The sequence below is a fragment of the Sarcophilus harrisii genome, chromosome 2 (genome assembly GCF_902635505.1).
Source record: "Sarcophilus harrisii chromosome 2, mSarHar1.11, whole genome shotgun sequence".
Lineage (NCBI taxonomy): Eukaryota > Metazoa > Chordata > Mammalia > Dasyuromorphia > Dasyuridae > Sarcophilus > Sarcophilus harrisii.
Genome location: NC_045427.1, coordinates 546,954,516 through 546,971,674, shown reverse-complemented (window position 1 = coordinate 546,971,674; position 17,159 = coordinate 546,954,516). Strand labels below are relative to the sequence as shown.

General features: G+C 43.2%; 1 long non-coding RNA gene across 7 annotated transcripts in view; it reads right to left on the bottom strand.

Annotated features, from left to right (window-relative positions):
* LOC116421863 overlaps positions 1–17,159 on the bottom strand; it is a 54,747-nt gene that overhangs the window by 2,507 nt on the left and 35,081 nt on the right. For all 7 annotated transcript variants that reach the window (XR_004232442.1, XR_004232443.1, XR_004232441.1 and 4 more), the window contains 2 exons: positions 15,080–15,183; positions 1,188–1,289 (listed from right to left, as the gene is read on the bottom strand). This is a non-coding gene — a long non-coding RNA (uncharacterized LOC116421863). The remainder of the gene's footprint in view (positions 1–1,187; positions 1,290–15,079; positions 15,184–17,159) is intronic.

The window sequence follows — 17,159 nt, the reverse complement described above, 5'->3', positions numbered from 1 at the left end:
GTTAAAAAGCTATCATAATAGTTTGAAAGTGTAAAATAGTTAAGAATGTGACCTTGGAATGGGATTCTTATAATGGCTTTTTAAAAATTAGCTCTTAAATTTTTTGGAAGTCAACAATTTTGTTTCATATGTGTGTGTGTGTGTGTGTGTGTGTGTGTGTGTTTCAAATCAAGACTTTCTTTCCTCTTGCTGGTCATTGTGGCTTATATGTGGGTCTTAGCAAATAAAATGCAAATAATAAAGAAAAGAGTAGAATTTTAAGATTTCATGTGTATGCAAGAAAGATGAGAAACTGAGGCACTGAAAAAGAATTTGGGACTAGGATCAGGTAAGTCCTCCTTGGGAACTAGTTTCAATTCTTAACTGTGTCTTCTTGGGCAAATTCATTTCTGCTCTGGGCTTTAGTTTCCTCATGTAAAGAATAAGGGTGTTGGATTAGACAATTCTTCAGGATTACTTAGCTCCCAAACTCCATGATTCTAAATAATCAGACTCGCACAGCTGGAAAGAACCTGAGTGATTATCTCAGAGAAATCATCCAATCTTCCTAATTTTGCAGATAAGGGAAAAGGCCTAGAGAGATAAAATGAGTTTTCCATGGTCATATAGCTAGTTAATTGCCAAACTGGGAATAAATCCTAAATTTTCCCATCTCTCCCCCTCATACCCAATAATCCTTTGGATTTGGGGAGTTACATCATTCCCTTCAGAGAGCAATTGTAGAAAATTGGGATTGACAGGCAAGAGGACCATCTCTGCTGGATAGGGCTGCAATTAGAACTGAGGTACTTTTTCAACATTTCCTGTTTTTCCAGTTTCCTCATTTCTACAACCCTTGGACGTTTTCTTAGATAATCAAACCAAAAAATGTAGGTTAAGTTACCCATTAAAGTAGTAATAGACACCCAGTTATAAAAGCAGCACTGATCTAAACTTGAGTCCTTGTCACAGGGTCATCGTTTTAGAACTTGGAAGAGACATTATAGACGATCTAATCCAACTCTCTTATTCTGCAGCGGAGGAAACAGAGTTCCAGATAAGGTTAAGTACAATATAATGTCCCAACTCCAATTTTAATTTTGTCTTACTGCAAAGAAAAAAAACTGTCTTTAGACACTAGAAAAGATCCAAAGTTTAGTTAGGTAAAGGAATTTCCTTTTAAGCAGTTTACAATCTAGTTAACTTACTTGGTTAATAACAGAATTGGAAGGATTCAGTTCTTCTTACTCCTAGCTCTTTTCTGGATGGACAAGATCTTTCGGGAATCTCTGAAACCTCAGTTTTCTTATCTGTAAAAGAAAGAAGTTAGAAGGACTGATTACTAACCTTCCTTTCAGCTTTAACTGAAAAACCCATGCTGTTCAAACATCACTAGCTCTGCTATCTGGGTTCTGAAGGCTAAAGACAACCACCTCCTCGCGACTCCCCCTGGCGGCTTCCAGAAGTACCAGGGTTAAGTGAGACCCTGCGCACCTAGAGCCCACCTTCTCGCCTTCTTCCTTCCCTCTCCCCTAGTCTTTCTTCGATGCACATTGAGCGGTCCCGGGCCTGGAATCTGACAGCACAGCGCACTGCCCGCGGGTCCAGCGGCGGACGGACTGGGCTTTCACCGGGGGGGCGGTCCAGCCTAATAGAGAGCTCTGCCGGCCTGCGCCTATTCATGCTCTTGGGGGTGAGGGGGCAGGGGAGTGGCCAAGTCCTGCCCTCTCGCTACGCCGAGCATCCCAGCACAACGCCAGGCCCCGGGAGCAACTTTCTGGACAATTTAATCCCTCTGGGGTGTTACAGGGCCATGCGTGGCCGCCTTCGTTCTCCCCTCCTTTCCTTTCCACCCTTTCTCCTAGACAGTCTCCTTTGAATTCTCTGATATCTCTCTTTTTCTCAGATTAGACACATGCTGCTTATGCAAATAACGGCTTTCACAGTTTCCTATTCGGCCTCGAATTCGGCCCCAAAGCTGGGCTCTCTCACACACTTTTCCCCCCTCCCCAATAGGGACACCTCAATTGGGTCGGAGGGAGTGGAGATTTTAAATGTACGTGCTGTTGGCAATGGGAGCAGGATTCGCCTATCTGTACCCAAAGAGCACGACATTCCCCTGCAAGTTAGTGGGGCTTCATTTGGACTCTGGGGACTCTGTACATGGAGGAATTGGATCTCCCCAGATAAACGTCTAATAAGAAAGAAAAAAGAACTCAATGAACCTGGAAAACTTGGACCTGGCAAAGTGAGAACCCCTGCAAATTATGTCGAGGCCATTGCTTATAATGTCCCCTCACTAGGGAATTTCCAATGTTCGCTGTGTAGTCTACTCAGCCCATAAGTACTTAGGGAAATTTCAAAATGCACAGCTCATCCCATAGACCACTAAGTAAATGCCGAATTGTTTTCTGCTTGAGGGCATCGATCGTGCTTTGCTGACCTTTACCACCACCACAAAGGCTAACACCGGGTCTTTAAATTACTACACAATACTTGAAAAGGTACAAGTTTGTGGCTGTGAATATTCACTCCACCAATGAAGATCACAAGTTTTATAAGACAGTTTTATGAGTTGCTATGGATCCCTCTAGGAATAATAATAATAGGTAGCATTTATACAGTTCTTCAAGGTTTCCAAAGCACTTTACATATATTATCATCTCATTTAATTCTCACAACACCCTGTAAAGCAGATGCTATTTTTATCCCCATTTTACAGATAAGGAAAGGGAGGCTGAAAGAGGTTAAGTGACTTGTCCAGAGTGACACAGCTAGTTTATTGAACTTCAACTCATTCCATCAACTGTGCCATCTACCTTCCTCTAAAACAATATTAAAAAATCCTCCTGATGATGACCCCACTCCCACCTCCAACCCCCTGGAGTTAGGCTGTTCTGGGACAGAGACCCACAGTCATTTGGTAGGACTTGTCAGTGCTCATCTTCCACTGGTGTGGCCTTAGAGAACATAAGGTGATCTTCATGTTGCCATGGGGGATGTGGGGAACTTTAGTGTAGGTGGCCTTATATTCAGCATTTTGGGTCTTCCTAACAATAGATTCGGTTATTGAATAAATGATCATCAGAGAGTGTTTGGATGCTCTTTGTTATGATGCTAGATGAAAAGGGTTAGCACACCTTTAAAGATTTATCATCCTAGATAAACAATAGAGGAAAAGATAAATATTTAAGGAATAGACACAAAGACATCCCAGGAAATAATCACATCTTGCAAAAAGTACTCTTCCTGGAGAGGATTTGAGACTGGGTGACTTTCCAGGGAATTATCCCTGGGAGTTTTTTTTTTTTTTCTGAGGGTCTCTGTAGGCAGATGGCACTGGGATGTCCTGAGAGGATGATATCCTGAGGGCTGGAGTCAATCAAGAGGCTGAAGAGGGTCTTGGGATCTGAGGGAGACAGTGGTCAGCCTGGCTGGGTCTCTTGGTTGAATAAATCCCTGCAGCCATTGTTTCCCAACTGCCTTGTCTTCTTAGGAGGGTGTGGGGGAGTTTATGCAGAGGGATGTGGAGAGGGGGTGGGCAGCTTTCACCAAAGGCACCCAGGAATGTGTCACAAGGGGGAGAGAAAGAAAAAAAAAATACAGGAGAGACAGGACGTCAAGGACCCCTGACTAATGAATAGCGAGTTTGCCCTTGAACCTCACTGGGCTTTGCCATTCCCAGGCTCAGAACAAGAGCCGAGACGTGTCTGAGCCCAGCTGCAGGGGGACTGGGCTATGGTTCATCTCAGACACTTTGACAGGCTGGGTCTTTTCCCTGCATAGCTCAGATCTGCCTAACGGCTCCCCTGGCAACAGCACAGTGGTGCAGCTAGGGTCCAAGCCTTGCCTGCTGCATACAGAAGTGAGGAGGGGGAGGAGGCAGAAGAAGAAGAGGAAGAAGAGGAGGACAGCTGGGGAGGAGGTGCTATACATGAACTAGAGGCTATGAACCCTTGAAATCCAGAGTCCTTTTCGTTAGAGACCTCCCAGGGTTTTTCTGCTGATGCTTCTGTGAGCAGTCAGTCAGTCAGTCAGTTCTCCAGAGATCTCTTTAGTTTTGCATCCCTAAGACACAGACTTAGCCAAAGCATAGCCTTGTGCTTCTGAGTAATTCAGGAACAAACATACAGACATGGCCAGAAACATGGAGAGAAGAAATAAAAGTCAACCTCAGGTCAGAGGCTGAGTGGACACCTGAAGATTTTGTGGAATTGAACCTTAGGGTAACTTCCCCAGTCAGGTGCTTGTCTCTTAGAAAACACTAAAAAAATAGGTGTGAATGATGGGTTGTAAGAAATGTCATTTGTATACCCCTCTATGCGAATTATGCATCCATATTATTTCTAGGTGTTTTATATTCAAGATGATCCTGATCAAAGATGGTTAACATTTTCATCATTTATTGATGGCAACTTAAGCCCTTGGTGACTTTCTTTTGTTTTTGTTTTCATCTTTAGCTCTGGCATGAGTTCAACATTCCTTCTTCATGGTGCCTTTTGCTGAATTATGATATATTCTGGGAAATGAATCCCTGGTCATATTCCCTGATCCCATCAGGACTTGGGCCATAATTAGACCAGGGATTCCCAGTCTGATGCACTAGGACAAATAACTAGGAAATAATAACACTTTGGTCCCAAACCAAGTATAGCAATCTGGGCACTGACCATGGGCACACACACTGGCAGAGGAGGTTTCTGCAGCAATGGAAAGAATACTAGCCTCCAAATAAGGAAATTCATATTCCAAATCCCATCCAAAACACTTATTAGCTGAATATGTGACTTTGATCAGGGAATTTGGTCTCTAAATAGCCTCAGTTTCCTCACCTTTAAAGCAGGGAATGTTTCCCTTAGTTTACAGTATTTGCTGTGAGGATCCAACAAGACTTTGCATGGAAGGCATTTCATAATGATAAGGACCTGTATTTTATTTACTAATTATCATTATTCCCCTTTCAATACATCATGGTCTGGTGGCTCTAACAGGGGAAAGCACTTAGCTTCTAGCTTGGCTTTGTTATAGTCACAAATTGTGACCTTGGCAAGCCACTTCATACCTTTCTGCTTCATTTTTCCCCCAGTAAAATGGGGGGGGGGGGGAGAAGAAAGCTGTTCCATAATACTTCATGGGGACAATTTGAAGAAACAGAAATAATATATGTGAAAGAGCTTTGAGCTCTTGGGAAGAAAGATGTCCTATAAATCCGATTCAGGTGTTATCAGGGCTAAAACTAAGTATTACTGCTCTCTGGAGAATGGAGGGGGGAGGGAGGTAGAGAAAGGACCTGACAACTCTTCTCAGATTGTACTGTGACCTCTCTAGCAAAATAGCATTGAAATCTAGGTAGCCCCAAATTCTCCAGAAGTGGTTTAATCCTCCCCCCCCCCATCACATACACCTAAATAATGTTTTCCACCTTCAGAAAAATCAGTAATAATGTATTCTATGTTCTGTTGAATCAACTTCCCAGGTTGACCTTCACCAATTGAGAATCAAAGCCCAATACTTAAACTCTTCTGAATGTGTGAAACATAGTAAGTTTTTCATATCCTTGTTGGGAAGTAAGAATTATTCCCCTATGTTTATAACAGAGTTTAGTATTCTGAGTGTAAAGCTTTGAATCCCTGGAATAAAGGTCTGCTCCAGCTCTAAAAAGCCAAGAGATTATGGCCAGCAATTACCCTTTCCCAGAGTGTGGCACAACTCCCATTAAAAAAAAAAAAGTGGTTTGGAAAAGAGCTATTGGGCTTATCCTAAAACTACAAATGGAGGGACAAAGGGCAAACACCATCTCAGCCAAAAGAAGAAAGGAAGGCATCTGGATGTGAGGTACTCCTTGTAAAATAGTTTGTTTTACTAAACCATGATCTCTCCCAGGGCTTAATCTATTCAGCATTTTTATAGGATATTTATAATCCAGAAAGACTTTGACCCAAAAAGGTCAAAGAAGCTGAACTTGGCTAAAACATTATTCAAGACTCTGGGGAATCTCTACTCTTTGCCTGATCAAAGATCATAGCTTTATCCAGGAGCAAGGAAAAATGGAGACCTGTATCTGTTGAGCTACCAGTCAAGTGTCTACATGGGCCTTTTTAGGAAAGAAAAAAAAAAGATGACAAAGATAAAAGTGATTTAAATGAGTCAGAAGGCTTTGGGAAAAGACTCTTTACCAATATCCAATTTCAAGGAGGCTAGAAGAAGGATACATAGGGAAAAAGGAATAGATGTGGCTCTCAGATCATTTTAGAATTTTAGAAATCTAACTCTTATTTAACACATGAAGCAACAGAAGTCCAGAGAAACAAGTAATTTTTTTTGAAGTCATATGGGAAATTATTGATATAGCTGAAACTAGAATCCAAGACTCCAGATGTCCATTTTAGTTTTATTTTTCAACTATGTCTATGTTCTATTGCTTTAGTCACAAAGGGAAGGAATATCTCATACCATTGAATGAGAAAATCAAGCTAAATGAAACAACTACAACTATAGATAACTCTGGATAGAGAAAATGCTTCTGAGAGAATAATAATGACTGAGGAGGAACTAACATCTTACTTGTCAAGCAAGGTTGTAATAGAAAAGTGTTATTCCTTAGGATCTCAAAGCCCTTCTCACAAATTATAGTATTCTATTCATTCACCTGCTATCTCTAATAGAGTATAGATATCATTAAGTTCATTTTGCTAATAAACTAAGACAGTGAAAAAGCAAAGTAATTTAAGCATATAATAATAATCCAAAGATGGGAGATGGATGAAGAAGAGAGTTCCTCAATGCCTGGTTCATTCCCTTTGTCATTAGCATTATTTATTAGGGTAAGAATTTAAAAGCCACTAGTGATAGACAAAGAGAGAAAAAGGGCTGAATACTCCAGATCAGGGGTTTCCCTCAGACAAGAAGGAGCCTGTCTGACAGTTAGGATAGTCACAGTCAGGGCCAACTGGCTATCTACAACAGGAGTTCTCAGCTTTTGTGCATTGAATCCCTTTGGCAGTCTGTGAAGGATATAAGTTTCTTCTCAGAATCATTTTCTTTTTTAACACATAAAATAAAGTATATAGGACTGAAGAAGAAATCAATTATAATGAAATACAATTATCTATGTGTCTGTCTATCATCTTTAAACAAGTTCACAGATCCCAGATTAAGAACCCCTGTGGAAGGCATATGTAAGGGATGCTTCTAGATACCACTGGCACTTGGTATACACTGAAGCAACATTACCACTTTATCTTCTTTGACTAAACAAGTTTGGACTAAATACTTTCTATACCTCCAGCTCTCGAATTCTATAAGTCTGTTAAGAAAGTCATATGTTGGTGAAAATGAATGATCTCTAATAAGCCCCCAAAAATTAAATAACAGAATAATTGTAACTTCAAACCCTGCTCTCTTTGTCTTTGTCTCTGTTTCTCTGTCTCCACCTCCTCCAACCCCTCACCACACACACACACACACACACACACACACTTGAATTCTATACAAAGACTTTTGGAGTTTCTCAAATTGTTTGCTTTTACTTTTGAAAAATATTGTGAATCCTCTCAGGCTTTGACAGTTTTAACCTATATCATTTGACCTTTAAACCAGAGCTTTACTGCTCTGAGGACACACTTTCCCCTAAGCTATATCTTTCCAAGTAACCCTAAAACATCTTCTCCCACCTATGTCCTAACGTCTCTGTATCTCTGCCACAGTAGGATCATTAAAGAGTTCAAGTTTGAAGGGACCTTTGAGGTAATCCAAACCGACAAACTCATTTTCTAAATGATTGGATTGAAAACGATCCTATGCTCCCCCTTTTTAGGGACAAACTTGTGGAATCCTGATAGTTGATCTATAGCAGGCCAAAGAGACCAGTTTAATATCTCCTTTGAGCAACTCAATGACAGAGCATCAGTAGCAGAGTTTCTCATAATTCTGTATCTCTACTCTGTAGCTCTACAAAGAGCTACTTGAAGTGTGGTTTTCTGGAGAAGATGCTTAGAAATAAAAAGACAAAAGAGACAGCTGGGCCATACAGTGTGTAAAACATGAGGAAATGGTGAGACTGTGAGTTTCAAACTGCATCCCACTATGACCTTAAGTTTCTGAGTTTCTCTGGATTACTTCCCCACAGGACTGTTGTAGGGAGGATAGACTTGGGGGTGGTAGTGAAGAGAGGAGGGAAGGAGAGGGGAAACAAGTTGAGGAATACTTCTTTGTAAAGAAAGAAATACACTCTATTGTATCTTCACCTCTTTTTCAGAACCTGAATAGTAGATCCATGGATGGCAATAGGGTGGTAACAGAGGCAGCTTATGGGTCAGAATTGTAAGAGCTGTGGTCTCTTAAATGCCTGCTGTCATAGCCCACGGAAGAACCATCTGCACCATGCCCAAAGGCTCCACATTTGACTTTGGGAATGATTTTCCCCTCTTCTCCCTCCCCCCTTTAACTCCCCGAGGCCTCCTCTATTGGGTAGTTATCATTCTGCAAACAAATCAGCCACCTGGCCCCTCTGAAAATCCTTCTGAAAAATTTCTAGCCTCTCTTCTTTCTCCTACCCTCCCAGGGTATTGAGTCCAAGCTCTTTTCAACATCCTTCTCTTGAACTCTGGTCCCAGTTTTTAATCTTCTAATTATGTATTTTAGTCTAGCTTTGTGATCCATCCCACTCTTAAATTCTTCCCTGTTTCCTGGTTCCTTAAAAGCACCTGGATCTGCAACATAGCTCATCATCTGCAACATAGCTCATCATATCCCAGTACCCTCAGTTTCTGTCAGTTCTCACCAAATTATATTTGTTGTTCTGGAACCCAGATCCTGTCAGAAGTATTTCCCCTCTTACATTGGGAAAACTGAGGCTGGGAGAAGTAGCCCATTATCAGAAACAAAGTGCAGAAGTCAGGTAACCAACCTCCCAGATCCAGGCAGTGGCTACTAGGTCTTTCATCGGTTCCTTGTGAAAATAGCTAAATTCAGGATAATCTGGAAGCTTCATAACTCAGGCTTATTATAACTCGGGCCATGAGCTCAGCAGATTGTGGGCTAGCGACGGGGAGGAACTGCTTTAGTCCTCCAAGTCTCAGCTGTCAAGCAAGAAACCTCAGCGAAGCAGAAAGAGACTTGACACTAGATCCCTAATCTCGGTAATTCTCCCCTTTCCCTGCCTTCCCCCATCCGGGTCCAAATCACACAAAGAACGAGGGGATGAGAGGCTGCACCCCATCAGCCTATGCCCCAGCGCTTTGGCTCCGGCTCTAGCACTGAGCCTCGGCTGCTGGTCCGACCCGGCCGCCCAGGGAGGTGGGGGAACCGCGCTCGGAATATGATTCCCCGGCTTTGCGCGCTGCTCCGCCAGCCGAGTGCGACTCTAAAGCTCCCCTGTCACCCTCAGTCAAGCTGCTACCGGCCCGCCCCCGGATAACCGCGCTGATCTCTAGATTAAGGAACCCAAAGCGGCAGCTGAGACGGCTCACCCAGGAGGGGAAAGTCTCCTAAGATTCGGCCCGTAGCCCCTCCCACGAACTCTTCTCGCCTAACTACTCAACCCTTCAATCCCCAACAGCCTCATCACTCTGCACTCAACCCCCCAGCCTCCAATTCTCAGCGCCCCCTCTAGCCTCCCACTCTTAGCGCCTCCCCGAGTCTTCCATCTATAAGCAACCCTCTGCCTCCCCTTCCCCCTCCTAGCCTCCCACTTTCCTACGCTTCAGTTGGCTATGAGAATTTCTGGCCAAAGGAGAATATGGGGGCGGGGGTGGGGGAGAAGAGACTGAAAGTGAGAAATATCTAAAAATAAAGGCTGAGAGATCGGGAGCGGGTGGATAACAGAAGAGGAAAAAAAAGGAAGGAAGGAAGGAAGGAAGGAAAGAAGGAAGGAAGGAAGGAAGGAAGGAAGGAAGGAAGGAAGGAAGGGAGGAAGGGAGGGATGGAGGGAGGGAGGAAGGGAAGGAGGGAGGGAGGGAGGGGAGAGGAAGGAGAGAAAAAGAAAAAGAAAGGAGGGAATAAGTGACTAATTGAAGATCACTGAATTGGGGAGCAGAGGGAGGGACAGGTAATGGGATGGAGGTAGAGCTAGAGAGTGAAGAGACAAGCCTGAAGAGGTGAAAGCCGAGGCAGGGAGACAAGCAAGATGGAGAGATGCGCTGAGTTTCCGAGGCCCGGATTGAAACAAGCCTCCAGTGTTAACTCTAGCAGCTCAGGAGGCTCCCGGGGGCGCTTTCCCTGTGACTCCTCCGAGCCCAGCTGCCTTTCTCGGGAGGGCCTGGCTCGAATCCCAACCCCTGCGCTAGGGCATTGAGAGGCTAGGGTGGCCTAGCTAGGATTCCCAAAAGCGGCCTGACGTGGTGACACACCGGTGGAACCAAGAGCTGGAAGCTCCAGAGAAGAGATCGAAGAGCAGTGGGAAATGAAAGAAAACATAGGGAAGGGAAAGGAAATACAAAGAAAAGCCTGGTGTTCTGCAGGGAATGCGAACACGTGTGCAGAGGTGGTGGTGGAATAGGGAGGGCAGGGCATCTGATATCTCAGGCTGTTCAAAGACAGAATGGCAAAACGAATGGACAAAATCTTCCCCAGAAGAAGGCTTAGCTGGGTTAATTTGGACTTACAAGATCCATTTCTACCTAGAAATTAATCGATTCTTTTTCTTTCAGGGCAAGTGCATAAACATTGGACTGGTGGGTTCACTTTCCTGGGGATATCAAAACCAAGGAGTAGCATCCAGTTGAGGTACTGATGGCCTGGAGGGAAACCTCTCAGAGAACTTCAATCCAAGATTACCAACTCTTGAGTCTGGTTACATTACCTTTCCATACTCTCACACTGCCAAACCCATCTAAAGCCTTTTCACTTCTTTGGGCCACTATCCCTGTCACCTACAATATCTGGGTTCCTCAATACTTTCATCCATCTTTCCTCCTTCTCCCTTCCCCCCTTCTTGAGGTTATGACTCCTTCTGAGCCACATTTCTGGCTAGACTCCTCCCATCCCCCAGTCCCCAATTTAGAGGTTTCCTGGGGATTCTGGTCTTTTTGAGTATAAGAGTGGGTCAAGCTTCCAGCAGCTCTGAGGGGGACTGGAATGAGGAGAACATAAAAAACCGTTGTTGAGGGGCAAGTAGGGCTACCTATGGAAGGGTTGCCAAAAAATAGGAGTGTTCTCCTACTTAGTCTCTCAATGCTTACTTGAGAGACATTTACCTTGTTGCTGAAGCCTTGGGTCCCAAAACATCAGGTTTGACCCATACTACAATCTCACTTTATCTCTGAAGGCTTACACCTTCTGAGTCCATTCGGAGGAAAAGTAAAAAATAACAACAATTCATTTATATAGCATTCATGAAGTGTTTTACATACATTATCTTATTTGACCCTGTCAGAAATCCTGTGCAAGTATTACCATCTCTATTTTACAGATATGGAATCTCAAACCAAGGTCACACAGATACTACAAGGAGAACTAGATAGGTCTTAATGGGAAATAGAATCTAGGCCAGATCCTGAAATAGAGGGGATCTGACTTCGATGTCCCCACTTCTCCAGCCCACTTGGATTTCAACTAAAATCTCCTCTACATAGTTCTTCAAAAATTCATTTATATTTTGAAGCATTAAAAAAAAAAAAAAATGACCTCCCCTCCAACCCTAAAAGTCTATTTTTTTTCATCACAGACAAGAGAAATTGGGGCTATATGCATGCCAAAGGCAGCGGCCTTTGCAGCAATAGTCATTAAAAATGATCCTCGGGCAAAGTGAGGAACCCTACCACTAGTTATCCAGCAGGACTATGGAGGCCAGCAAACCAAATTCTCATTGACTGAATTTACCTGCCAGTACTTGCCCTCCCTTATCCCCAAATGTAAGGCCCCTGACTTTTCATTATTGGGACCTGCCTCCACCCAAAAAGGACCAACCACCATTGTTCCAAGTCTAGCCAGTTCCATGAAGTCTGAAGCCTCAAAACCCCAAGCAGAACCACCAGTCACTGCCAGGTTTCACCAGTGGATTGCTCCATTGTCATCAGAGATCAGAGAGGGCCTCTCTGGTCCCTTTGCTGCAAAGTGTCTCCTCCCCAAAGCAAAGAATTCCTCACAGTTCATGGATGTGATGCTTTATCTGGGAAGTCACTGTGACCCCACTAGTCAACAGGGACTGAAAGGAGAAGAGAGGTCAAGGCTCCCATCGCCCCTCGGGGCAAAAGGACATGCACTTAGGAGAAAGAGGAATCCAGTGGCCCTGAGAAAAGAGAATTTGGACAGATGGACAGAACAGCATTCCCCTGGTGGAACACTAATCAATTCCTAATATTGCAGTAGCAAGGGAGGGGAGGAGGGGAGAAAAAGAGGAAGAAAGAGAGTGAAAAAAGAGGGAGAAATACAAAAGATACTAGTGCAGACGAAAAGGGGAAATAAGTAATGGAGAGAAGGGAGGAAAGTGACAGCGAAGAAAAAGAAAGGGAAAGGAGAGGAAGAGTATTTAGGAATTAGAAAATTGTCCCATCCCCACTCCTTTTTATTTTCAATTGTTTGAGAAATCTTACCGGATTTCTGAATTTAGGTTCTCCTTTCCCACCCCTAGTTCCAACCCTATCCCCCCAACCCCCAACTCAAACAGAGACTGACTCCCTTGGCCTTCCAGCCCCCATCCCCCTCTCCAGGCTGGGCTCCATTCTCAGGAATTGCCTGACCGCCTCCTCCCTCCTTCGCCCTCCCACCACTATTGAAGCAGCCCTCACCAGAGGAAAGACAAACATATACACTGGCACCTTATCAGACATGCATGCAAAACTAATTAACATGGGGAGACATGCGAGCAGCCGTCCAGCTACACACCCTCAAACACACACGCAAACAAGGCAACCCCTTGTCTAGAGGGGACATTCAAAAGGCTTTGTTGCTAATTTAGGCATCTGTCTCTGTCTGGTCTGGTCCTCCTGCCTGGGCTCGGTTTTTTTTCCCAGCCCCTCCGACAATGCTGGGAACATGCCCGCCGATCCCTTATTCAAATCACACCCTGGACAATGGCCTCATTGTGCCGCCTACAGAAAAGGGGCTAGGAGGGGAGGGAGGGGGGACCCAGCCGGGGTGGGTAAGAGGGGGAAGGGGAACGAAGGAGAAAGAAAATGGGAACCTAGCAAAGTGTTTACTAACACGATCTTTGCAGCTGCCTTGAGCTCCCTTCCCCCTCCTCCACTTGGTTGGGGGGGTGGGAATCAAAGGCGCTAGGAGGGAGGAGGCCAGAGACTGGGGCGAAAGGGGTGTCTGGATGGGTAGGTAGGAGGCAAGGAAGGCTTCAGGTTCAGGGAGTGGGACATGGAAGGAGGGACGAGGCTAGGGACTGGGACGAAAAGGGTTTCTGGATGAGTAGGTAGGAGGCACCGGAGGGCTGCAGATTCAGGCGGCGGGATGGAGAATCGCTCAGATAAAAACACTGACTTAACCCAATCTTGGCCAATCCCCGCCTCCCAAATCCCAATAAACACCACTAAGGTGGGGTGGGTCTTCATTTTAAACTCCTGCTTTGATGTGTAATCTGCAACCAGGAAAAGGAGAAAGAGGAGGAGGAGAGGAGGAAGAGGAGGAGGAAGAGGAGGACGAGAGAAGAGGAAGGAGGAGGAGGAGGAGAAGAAGCAGGAGGAGGAGGAGGAGAGGAGAAGAGGGAGGAGGAAGAGGAGGAGGAGGAGGAGGAGGAGAGGGGGGCGACTGGCTGCGAGGATGAGGTGCGCGCGGCTGTGACTCACTCCGCAGCCGCCGTGAGGCGAGCACAATCCCTGCCATTGTCTTCTGGCATCGTTTCATTTTCTCCTCCTTCCCAGCTAATAAATTAGAGAAGAGACTGAGAGCGAAGGGACCCGGTTCCCCACGGACGAGTCGAGCCTGCGAGCTCGCAGCAGATGGGTTTCGCCCGGGCTCTAGTCAGACCACACCTGGCCGGAGAGTCGCACGTTACCCAGACAATGAGAGTACAAAAATTATAAATCTCCCGAGAGCACAGAGAGGAAAATCTGGGCCTTTAAAACCCCCCCCCCCCCCTTTTCTGGGCTACAAGCTCCTAGACAAGCAGACATAAACAGACACACACAGAGACTGACACTGACACGCAGACACAAAAAGAAACACATACACATAGAGGCCGAACCAGACACACACACACGCGGACAATGGTGTGATGAATGCAGGACTGTATATTCATTCAGCCCAGATCACATCCAGGCTTGCCCACGACCTGAGAGTTGAAAGGTTAAAGGCTGCGAGACAATTTCCATGGGTAACCTCCCCTCAGATCTGGCTAAAACCGAAGCAAAATAATAATAATAATAATAATAAAACGTGACTGAAAAGTCTCCCCTCTAGACTCAGGCTAGGACCAAAATGAAAAGTCAGAGTTATTTGGAAGTTATTGTATATGAAAAGGGGGAAGGAGTAGGGTACACTTTCTATATTTTCTTCTTTAAAAATAGCCTTCATTCTACCACGTTTTGAATGTTTTAAAAGGGGTCATCCTAGTTAAGGAAAACTGTAATTTAGAGGTGAAGAGTGTTTTCCCTCAGGGCTGAATCCACTAGTCTCTCCCAATAAAGAACAATAGAGCTTAATGTGTTGGGGTGGGTTTTAACTATGAGAATAATTTAGATATAGACCACCTCCTCTCCTCTTTAGAAGAAACAGAAACAGACAAACCTGAAAATTCTGATGAGATGAAAGATCATGTGATGAAAAAGTTTAAATAAAGAACATAAAGGGTTAAAATAAAGGGCATTTTAAATAAGAAAGGGTCTACCTTCTAATCTGCAGAGGAACAGAAATGGTTAGGAAGCTGGCTAATAGTAGAATGGGGTAGGAGAAATAATATATACATATATATTATCTTTTCAGACATACATATATGTATATGTACATTAATGTATATAGATGTACCATGGGAAAAAATAATTTTATATGTACCTAAGTTGAAAAGACATTTTTTTTTCCAGTAAGGGAAAAAAATCTCTGGGATAATCAAGAACCAAATTTAAACCATTAAAAATCACAAACACAATAAATATAGAGAGGTCAGAATAGCAACCTGTAGTGAAGTATTTAACTTCTCACTGAAGCATTAACTCACTTAGCACTTGGGCTTCTGAACCAGACCTAAAATCAGTCTGCCTTTTGACTCAGTGGACCAGATTCTCCTTTTTTTCTTCACCATCCTTCAGACTTCAAAGGGCCCTAGAAGATGAAAGAGATGAAAATAAAAGAGTAGAACAGAATAAGAAAATTACAACAGGGCCTTAGGTAAAGGGGAGGACACAGTCTGATCTTTGTGTGTTTACTTTTAAGCCTAAAAGTAATATTTACATTGTTTTTCTTATAATTGATGGATGTTGTCAATTAATTACTTATTTATACTCAAAGCAAGGCTGTATATGTAGTAGAAAACCCAGTAAACAACAATAAGATTCAATAGGAGGAATCAAACTGTGTAGAAAAGAAAGCTGATAATCACCAAAGAAAAGGAAAATGTCAGAAATTATAAGAATTGAAGCAGCTTTGCTTAGACATACAAAAAGACTTAATCCAGCCTACCAAAAAAATGTTAACCAAAACCTCTCCTGGGAAGCTTGATAAAGTCAGAACTCAACTTCAGGATAAGGTATCAAGGACATACATTTATTATATAGGGCACTGGTTATGGCACACTTATTAGAAAATACAGAACTCACAGATTGCTTTGAAAAAATCACCCTAGTACATGTCCCAGTAGAGTTTCTCCGGGGAAGAGAGGTCATCAAGATATGGAGGGAAACTCTAGAGAATTCCTTCCCTAATCATGCTACTTCTTGCTTCCCATTTGTGTGAAGAGAAAAACTTCCAGTACCTATCCTCGGAATCAACTATTGCTGGCTTACTGAAGCTTTTTGCTTTCCTCCAGAGAACTCTAGGCCTAGATTCAGGAAGACTTTTATTTCTGAGTTCAAATCTGCCCTCAGACGCTAGCTGTGTGACCCCAAGCAAATCACTTATTCCCTTTTGCCTCAGTTTCCTCATCTGTAAAAATCAACTGGAGAAAGAAATGGTAAATCACTCCAATATCTTTGCCAAGAAAACCCCAAATGGTGTCTCAAAGAGTCAGTCATGACTGAAAATGACTAAACATGCTCAAGCAATGGCCATAGTCAGGATACCAACTGTTACTTTCTGTAGGACCCTGTACAAACTGTATTCAACCTTCCCCTCCCCCCCCCACTTTTTTCTATGCTTTACAGGGAACATCTGTGAAGGGAGCATGGGCTTATCTATCCCCTACACCTCACAGGATTATTTTAAGGAACTTCTTATAAAACTCTTAACACCTTGGGAAGGTAGAAGAGGAGGAGTTAGAATCCCCTGACTAAGAAATACAGAAAATTCAGTAGTCTACCTTTTTTTTTTTTTACATTGTAATAAGGTATCACATGAGAGGTAAAAAGAAACTTAAAAAAAGCCAATGCTCTTAATTTCAGCACATAGTTGTTACCCTCTTCTGGGTAAATGAGAGAAAGGTATTTCCAGGTTTGGGCTACAGACTTCAAAAGTACATGATTAATATTTTAAAATTTAATATTTGTATTTTTTTTAAAGCCAGTGCATAATCTACCACCATTGGTTTATATATAGGTGCTAGGTTATTTTCAGAGTGGATGTGGCGTGGGTGTATGGGTGCACAGGTGTGTACATGAATACATGTTCTGAACTAGTCCAAGTCAGTGCTTTCTTCACTAACCTATTGAATTTAGGATTCTTTGGTAGTATGGCATTAATCACTAAATAGAATTTTAAGCATTTTGAGCCAAATACTTTTTAATTTACTTCAGAAGATGAAGGGAATCTTCTACAAAGACATTCATAATATGTAATTTATTAAACTAATTAAACTTCATAGGACACCATAAACTATAAAATCAGTTGTTTTTATTTTGGCTTTTAATTTATGGGAGAGGTGTCTAGACAATATGAAAATCAAGGTTTGTAATTCTATTTGTTTCAGGCAGTTTGAACTAAGAACTCTGTTAAGATATAGGATGTCTAAATTATAACTAAAGGTAATCAGTTAGGTATATAAGAAAATTATAGAGGAACTGGGTAAAGCATGAAACCACAGGTGGATACCAACCACTTTTATTTTGTGCCCATCATTTATTATATAAGCCACTGCATCTTAAAGG